The following is a 7,892-nucleotide window of genomic DNA, read 5'->3' on the forward strand; positions in this document are numbered from 1 at the left end:
AACCTGACAATTCCTAAAAGATGAATGGTTTCTCTTTCTGAAAAAAAGGATCTGTTCACTCAAATCAGTAGCCCACAGTAGGCTTGACAAGTGTAGGTCAATAATTACTCCTGTAGTGGAGTTGGTTTCTAAAAGCTAAACTGAATTTAAGCTAATTCTGTAAGTATAAGATTCATAGGTTTTCCCAAAAGAATTATACACAGAAAGGTAGTCTGATTTCAATGCAGCAAAAGGCAATAGGAGCATCTCAACTGAATGATTCCATCTTAGCCATAATTTGAAAAAAGCAAGTAGCTCCACTGAGTATTACAAACCATGAGGTATGTGAATTGCAGTTAGTTATCAATGCATTTTTTTCTTGTTAAAGTTTGCAACATATCTCCCAATCCAAATCTCTTTAGGAATTCTCCACTTCCTTCTTTGAATATTCTGTACTCTGCACCATCTGGAGACCACCTTTGTTGCCTATGAGTTCTGATATTATGCTGTTAGATGGATGGCAAATATAACTAAGTTATAACTATATCATAAACATGACTAAGGCAGTTGTTCCTTCAAGAACAAAAAAAGGTCTGCTTCTCCTGCACACCATTCTACCTAATGACTTGGAGAAAAAAAAAGAGTAGAACATAGGTCTTTCTCAAAGCAGCCAGATCCCATTATACTGCATAATTAGAACCCTTCAGTATTTCTGTGCATTTAGTATTTATGACACATGATTACTTCATTACACTTATCTGAAATCCAAACATCAAATTACTGAGATGCCTTAAATATATTCATGCAGAAAAGTCTGGCTGATTCAGAAGATAGAAGTGCCCTTAGATCTTGTATTAAGATGGGTCCTTGTAGAATAGATCATCCTACTAGCCTATACTGAATTTAAGACCTTGAGAAAAACATCATTTTTGCATCAGTTGAGTGCTCATTGTTTTTTTGTATATTACTAATGGAAAAGTGGCAAATGTTAAATTGTGCCCTAGATATTAATCAATTAAAAAGAAAATTCGAACAAAAAATGAGAGGAGATTGCCAATTGTTCTTCATTCAGGCAACTATGAAGGTTCCTTACTTCTATTTATATAGTACCTAATAGGAACAGTTGAAAATCTCAAGAGGAAAAATAAATCTGTACCTGTTGTCAGCTTTGGAACGGTGGCTGCTTCTCACACACACACACACACACACACACACACACACACACACACACACACACGTTTGTGTGCGTGTGTCTGTGCATGTTTAATCCCAACAGAGGACAATGCTGAAGCAAGTGAGAAACTAAGAAAACAAACATTCCCACTTGGTTTCAGTGAGATTAAAAAGTTTAAGTAACTTTGTTTCTTCGTCTCCTGAGCCCAGCGGGAACAACAGGGAGAGCAAGGATGCTGGGAAAGCAATCTTGCTGCAGGGCAAACTGGCTTGTCCAAGTTGACAAGGTTATTAAAAGAATCTGAGTAACACTAGTACTAGATTATTGCAGACTGTTTAACCATGCATTGCCCCCACTATTCAGCTGCAGTTTGCAGCTGAAAGCAGTCATGGCAGGCCCCACTTTCAGAGCAACAGAACTATTTGGGTTTTTCACCAGTTACATATTTAGCCCAGGGAGTTTGAAACTCTCATACAGGTGGCCAGTAATGAACTCAATCTATAAGGCTGATAAAGAAATAGTCTTGCTAGCAAAACATTTCATCATAAAACTAACATAATTAAATATTCAATTAAATAACTTGCATGTATAGATTGTATGGAATTGATTTCCAGCTAGAATTGAAAAATGGGACCATATTAATTTTTGGAGCAGGCAAAATTGCATGAGATGAAGAGGCAGATACTTAATTTGTGTAAATTTGTTTAGCTGCATGGGAGTCATGACAATGAGGGCCTGACCCTGAGAATTTTGAAGTGGGCTGCTTTCTCCATAGGAGCGCAATAAATGATGAAGAAATTCAGGATGTTCTTCCTCATTTATTTTCTTCACAAACATTGGTTTAGAATAGTTTAGACTAGTGGGGGCTAATCTTTTTGACAGGCATACTACAAATTAACTCGACATCCTACCTAAGTGCTACTTCCATCCCTCTGTCCTGCCCAATCAGCTGCTCTGCTTTCTGTCCCTTGTCCTATCTGTTGCTCCGTTGCCTGTGGTCCCTGCCTGATTTTCTGTTCTGCTTTCTGCCCTATCTACCACTGTGTTGCTTGTCCCCTCCCCAGTCTGCTGCAGGCCGCATGTAGAGGCTCCCTCTGCCACTTGTGACACATGTGCTGTAGGTTAGCCACATCTGGTTTGGATAATCTTGAGAAAGTAGCTGGATTAGATGACCTCTTAAGGTCCCTTCCACTTCATTTTTCTATTATTCTACGTGCCTAAATTTTTGCTTCTCATGTGAAAAAGATGGCAAAAGCAACAACAAACCTCTGTAATCATGAATGGCATATGCCCCCAGAGGCTGTGGGACCACGGTGACTGCCTGCAGGCAGCCACAGTGATGGGGGTGGGAGGAGGTGGTGAGCGCTGACTGCTGGTCACTTACCACCCGCAGACACTGCCAGCATTGTCAGCAGCAATCAGTGACTGCATGCCTCAGCAGTCGGCAATTGGTGACTGCCCACAGATGCCTCTGGTGGTGTCAATGGCAAGGGGGAGGTGGTGAGCAGCAACCACCCGCAGGCGCTGCCAGCAGCGGCCAATCACAGGGGACGCGCCGCCAATCTCAGGGGGTGCACATGCACCCTCGTGCACTCCCTATGTGTCACCAATGTCCATAATCAATCTATTTTAAGGACTAAGTAAAGACAGTTAAAAAGCTCCAGGCTGAATCAATTCAGTCTTTGCAGGTTAGTCTAAGCTGTGCAGATTGTCTCAATAGGCAAATGAACAGACATTCACTTTTGATTTCAGAAATACAGTCACATGCCTGCAGTTGCCAGTCCAGAAGCTGGGGGGCACTAGAGCTTGCCCCACTACTTGGCTGGAGCAGACAGCTGGGGCCAAAGACTAGCCTGCCTACCCTGCAACAGGAGAGGTGCAGGGGAGGTGTAAAGCATCCTGGGATGCTGCGGGACTGTGAATTAACTTGAATCTGGAGGGGACCCAAGTTCAATAAACCAATGTAATCTAATTCAGGCAAGTCTGATAATATACTTGTAGCAGAAGGGACGGCAGGGTCGCCGGGCTAGCCCTTGCCGCCTCCTCTACTGTGCCAAGCTTCAGATTTGCACCCTCTTATTCTCGCCCGCCACGACTTTGATGATATGTTCCTTTGTAGGGAGGCTACCTCTCCTCCACTTGGCCACAGTTCTCCTGCACCGGGTGTCCGGCGTGTCCAGGCCTTGCGGGTCTTCTCTATATGCCCCCCTTCTCACCGGGGGCTCTTCCCTCTCTGCGAGGCTGCCCCCCTTCTCACCGGGCTGTTCTGTGGAGCTGGGGTCTATACCCCCAAACTCCGTGCCCTCACTGGGGCTGGGGTCCTCACTCTATTGTGAGTCCCCTATGAGGCCTCCTCCATCCCCTTATAGCCTCACCCAAACCACCAGTGTTAAACAAACTGCAAACACAAACAACAACATAAACACAAGTCCCTGGGCTACAACACAAACATAAGCCTCCAGCTATAACTAGGCTCAGGCCTACCGGGTTTTCTCTCCTACCACAGTGACCAATGCTGCGCTGGCATTCAGGTTCTCTCTCTTCTGACCAGGAGTTTCCTCATCCTTCCCTGTTGGTAGGGAACTCCTACTATCTTAAATACCCATCAGCAACTACCTCTAGTCTCAACTCCCCTCCTTCTCATACAAGCCAAGTCATGCCTCTTATAGCCAGCTGACTGCTGGCAGGTGTGGGTCATTTGCTGGCTCCCGTTGCCTTGGGAACCAGCACCTGAGGAGTCTTCCGCACGCTCTCAGTAGCAGGCACCTTAGTGTCCTGCTACAATACCTATACAGGTTTATTTTAAAATAGTTTAAACCATTTTGAAAGTGGTTTATATGCACTGAATTCCTGTTGTGTTACACATTCGAACCATTTTTTTAAACACTTATACCAGTTTGTGTCATTTGTGTCCCTAGCCCAGGAGTTCAGCTAAAGTACAAATGTGTCCCAGCCCTTACCCAGCAGTTGCTCCCATCTCTTTCATCTCACTTTACAAACACTCTTTCTAACCTAGTTTATATTAATTATTTGGTGGATTTTCCTAATATAGCACTACCACTAGAGCAATTCCACTGGCATTAGCAATAATTGAAGCCCTAAAGAAGATGGAACTCAGTGGGCAGGAATACATGTGCAATTAATGTGCCTTAAGGTTACTGCACTTTAAAATAAGGTTCAGTAAACTGCACCTGGGAATGCATCTACACATGTGCTTGCATTAGAAGCAAATTTGCTCCCAACAAGAGCAATTGAGCTCAGGGCTGCTTCTTCTCCCCTGTCCTGCTCTGACCCCCTGAAGCAGCCAGGGGGAGCTCCAGGCTCCTCTGGTGCCAGCTCCAAGCTGGCAGGGGGCACCTGGGTCAGGCCTGGGCTTCAGGGAGTGGGGTGGGGGGGAGCTCCCAACCATGTGGAGCTCATGGTCACAGCCTAGTTTGGCAATGCTGGCTTGGGGCGATGCCTCATGGCTAAGTGGCAGTAGTACCCTGAGCTCTCCTGTCACTTTGCTTGATGAGGGGACAGGGGAGGTCTCTGTCCCTAGTCCCAGTGCTGCTCAGCTCCTGGCTTTCCTCAGGATCTGGGAGGTGAGCACTGCTGGGATAGGGGAACTCTCTGTCCCCACAACATCTCCCCATGGTCCTGGTGCTACTCCCCCCCCCCCCCCATCTCCCTCTGGTTCCCTTGGTCCCAGGAGGGCCACTCGCATGTTATGGGGACAGCAGGGAAGACCCTATGAGGAGAGGCTATGGGACCTGAACCTGTTCAACCTTCACAAGAGAAGGCTGAGAGGAGACCTGGTGGCCATCTATAAACTCACCAGGGGGAACCAGTGGGGAATGGGAGAAACCCTGTTCCCCCGAGCACCTCCCGGAGTAACAAGGAATAATAACCATAGGTTGTTTGAGAGTAGGTTCAGGCTGGGCATTAAAAGGCATTACTTCACAGTCAGGATGGCTAGGATCTGGAACCAACTTCCAAGGGAAGTGGTGCTGGCTCCTACCTTGGGGGTCTTTAAGAGGAGGCTTGATAATTACCTAGCTGGGGTCATATGAGCCCAGTATTCACTCTGCCCAGGGCAGGGGGTCGGACTTGATGATCTACTTAGGTCCCTTCTGATCCTACAACTATGAAACTATGAAACTATGCATTGCTTACCTCACTACATCTCCCCCCAGTCCCAGCACTGCTCAGCTTCCCTGCATCTCCCCCAGTCCTGGCTCTGCTTACTCCCTCATGTTTCTGTGCAGTCCCAGTGCTTCTTACAACCCCCTGCAGCTCCCCCTGGTCCTGACATTACTCAGCTTCCCCATGTCTCCCTCAACTCCTGGAGATGCTTACCCTCCCTATGTCACCCCCTGGTCCTGGCACTGCTTATCTCACAGCACTGCTCAGGTCCCGGCTCTCCCCAGGCATGGGTGGGGAGCAGGAGACAACTGGGGTATGCACCGTGTGGGCAGTGGCAGAGATGAGGGGATGGGGAAGCCATCTGTCCCTGGTCTGGTGCTGTGGGGGACAGAAAGCTCCTCCTTCCCAGTGCTGCTCAGCTCCTGGCTCTTGAGGGGAGCTAGGAGATACGTAACACCAGGACCAGGGACAGAGAGCTCCCTCATCCCCTCAGCAAGCAAAGCCAAAAGAAAACTTTGCTCCAAGGCAGCATCTCCAAGCTGGCCTGCGATCCTCAGCTCTGCACCAGAACTGTGGACAGCCCTCCCTACCCCTGCCCCTGTGGCCTTCTCTGCTGCCTAGGCAAATTGCTCCCAGTCAGTGTCTACACATGTGCTACTGCAGAGTAGCTAATGTGCAGTTAATCTAGTACCTGTATTTTTTGGTACTAGCAAACTGTGCATTAGCTTAACTTACTGTGTAATAAACCCCGTGCACGTGTAGATAGTGGCACTTTACTACACATTTGATTAGTTTAATGTGCAGTAAAGAGTCTTGTGTAGATGTATCCAGTCATTTCTACCCACCTGCTGAGTCTACATGAGTTGCTGACTGCTCAGTCATTTAGTACTTGTATAAACAAGTACAAAATGACTGCATAGTAAGTGGAGTTACTGCACAGTAGCATTGCCAGATAGCTTTTTCATGATGCTGACTGTGCAGTAGCTTGTTACAACTGTTGCCCTGTGGGGGCAGGCTGACTCTCAGGATCTCAATATTTTAACAGGAAGTTGTGACACAATTGCACATATACAAACACACACATCAATTGGATGCATACCCTCCCCCCCACACTACCAACTCAGGCACATACAAATCCAAACTAGCCTAGGCACATGCATACCTATCACCAATTCAAGCATATACACTATACACCCCAAAAGTTAGACAAAAATCAATTGTCCATACCTGCACACTCAGTACACATACACAGATCACTAATTCATATATCATACACACAATGACATGTGTGTGTGTGTGTGTATATATATATATATATATATATATATATCATATCATATATATACACACACATACACTCACCAGGTCACACACATACAACCCACCTACACATAGGTAAGTTCCTAACTTGGATGGCATGGTATGTATGTGTGTGCTTGGGGTACCTGGGATACCTGAGGGAAGGTTAAGGTGAGAGAGAGAGAGTTAAAGTGTAGGGAGTGAAAGTTGTCAGAACTGAGGTTAGAACCAGTGCACTAGAGAGAAGCTGGCTAAGGAACTGAGGCTTAGGGTTACTTAAGGTAGATTGGGGCTGGAAACTGAGGCAGACAGCTGAGATATTGGTGGGGTGGGGGCAGATAATTGGTGGCAAGGAGGAGACAGCAAAGAGAGAGAGAAGCAGAAGCTTGGGAGCTTGGGGCTGGAAACAGGCTGACAGCTTAGAGACTGGGGGTGGGGGGTTGAGGGGGGGAGGCAGATAAGTGGTGGTAAGAAGGAGTCAGGAAACAGACAAAAACCCAACTCGGGGTTTCAAAATAACAGGTTTATTAAACAGACAACACACTACACAGCCCCATGAAGTTATTGGTTCACACACACACACACACACACACACACACAATGGCAGCAGGAGAAAGAGACTCACTGGAAGGGTTGGAGTCCAGGTGGGGAAGAGAAGCAGAGTCCAAGTCCTTGGTTGAAGAGGGGGTAGGGGGTGATAGCTACCTATCCAGGCTGGAAAGGGGTCCTTGTCCAGTAGGTGTTGTCCAGAGGGGGGTCACCGGCAGGGCCTCTGGGTGGATAGGTGGTGTGGCATGGTGCTGGTCCAGATGGAGAGGGCATCCCAAAGAGTCAATCTTCACTACCCCTTTTTATGGGGCAGACTACCTCTGATCTCCTATGGGAGGGCCTGTCCAGGCAATGTCAGTCCTGTCCCAGAGGGCTCCAGGTGTTCTTATTGAGCATGTGCAGCCTTGGCACAATGGTGGGTTGCCTCATCTTTTGTTTCTTGAATGCTGAGGGTGGTTCCAAGGGCTGGGTCGTTGGTCCAGGTATTGGTGTTGATGGTTCGGTCATTCAGAGGGAGCTAATTTTAGACCTACTGCCATTGTCTCTCAAGCACCCTCATTCATCCCCATTCATTCAGGAACCAAGTTACATAGAAAGGGTAGGTGTGAGTCATGAGTTACACAACCGGGCCTGGGGACAGGATGAGACTTGACAAACAAAATGGAAACTTGACATGACTTATGCTAACTTACACATGTAGGCCTAAATCATATAATACCAGTAAAACAGTAATATAGAACAGTAAAAATCAATATAAACATAATAA

At 46.8% G+C, this 7,892-nt stretch overlaps 1 long non-coding RNA gene across 1 annotated transcript in view; it reads right to left on the minus strand.

Annotated features, from left to right (window-relative positions):
• The window catches only part of LOC132248743 (uncharacterized), a 49,517-nt gene extending 45,743 nt beyond the window's left edge, over nt 1–3,774 (minus strand). The window contains exon 1 of the long non-coding RNA XR_009460095.1: nt 3,638–3,774. This is a non-coding gene — a long non-coding RNA (uncharacterized LOC132248743). The remainder of the gene's footprint in view (nt 1–3,637) is intronic.
• Between the last annotated feature and the right edge of the window lie 4,118 nt (nt 3,775–7,892).

Source organism: Alligator mississippiensis, chromosome 2, assembly GCF_030867095.1.
Source record: "Alligator mississippiensis isolate rAllMis1 chromosome 2, rAllMis1, whole genome shotgun sequence".
NCBI lineage: Eukaryota > Metazoa > Chordata > Crocodylia > Alligatoridae > Alligator > Alligator mississippiensis.